Genomic DNA, 1355 nt, shown 5'->3' with positions numbered 1-1355 from the left:
GCGGCGCCCGCGTCTGCCGGGGCCAGCATCTGGGGGCCGGCGGTGTCCTGGGGCGGCGGGGCCGGTCGTGGCCAGTTCTTTCTGCCACGTCCTGGGCTTTTCGGGCGGCCGGAGGCGGGCGCGGGGGCTGGAGTGCTGCAGGGGGACGGGCTGCTGCTTCTGCGGGACAGAGAGGAGCCGGTTTTTAGTTTCCGAATTAAAGATAATGTTTAAAATATCGGGAATAAAGCTGGGTTTTTTTCGTTTTTATTATTTTATTTCGGTTTTATTTAAAATAATAACGATTTTCTTTATTACGTTGCTTTGTTTTGCTCGTTTTATTCAAATAATAAAACTATTATTAATTATAATTACTTTTAACAAGCTATATTTTCATCTTTATATATATTAATTTAAATATTAATAATGATTAAATATTACTTATTACTTAATAAATACTATTTATATTAAATAAAGATTATTTATTATTAAATATTGTTTATCAATTAACAAGTAAGTAAATATTATTTATTAATTAATATTTAAGTAGTAATAGTATTTATTAATTATTCATTAATAATGAAGTAAATATTAAGTATTAAATTCTACTGATTAATTAATAAGTAATTAAGAATTAATTAAATAGTACTTATTAATTAATAGTTAATGAAATATTTATTAATAATTAAATATTATTCATCAATTACTAAGTAATTAGGAATTAATTAAAAATAATTTATTAATTAATAATTAAATATTATTTCTTAGTTATTAAATACTATTAATCATAATAAATTCATAATTAAATATTTTTCTTAATTATTAGATATTATAAATTAATTATTAATTGATAATTAAATATTATGTGTTGATTGTTAATCAATAATTAAATATTTATTATATACTATTCATTAATTAATAATTAATTAAATATTGATTGCTAAATATTACTTATTAATTAATAAGTAATTAAGAATTAATTAAATATCACTCATTAATTAATAGTTAATAAAATATTAAGAATTAACTATTATTTATCAATTAATAAGTAAGAATTAATTAAAAATCATTAAATATTTAATTAATAGTCATCAAATATTAGTTATTAATTAATAAATATTACTAATTAATTGATAATTAATAAACACACAAATGTTACTTATTATTAGATATTACTTATGTGTTAATCAATAATTAATAATTCATTAAATATTTATTATTATTATATATTACATATTAATGATTCATTAACAATTAAACATTAATTAATTATTTAAATTAATTACTTTAGGGGCTTTTTTGCTGGATAGCTGATGTTAATTCAGTAGAGATTGTGGGGCTGGGGCTGAAACACCCGTTGTGGGGCAAGTGGAGAC

The sequence above is a fragment of the Parus major genome, chromosome 13, assembly GCF_001522545.3.
Source record: "Parus major isolate Abel chromosome 13, Parus_major1.1, whole genome shotgun sequence".
Taxonomy (NCBI): Eukaryota; Metazoa; Chordata; class Aves; order Passeriformes; family Paridae; genus Parus; species Parus major.
The sequence above is the reverse complement of the archived record's forward strand: the minus strand, read 5'-3'. Positions refer to the sequence as shown.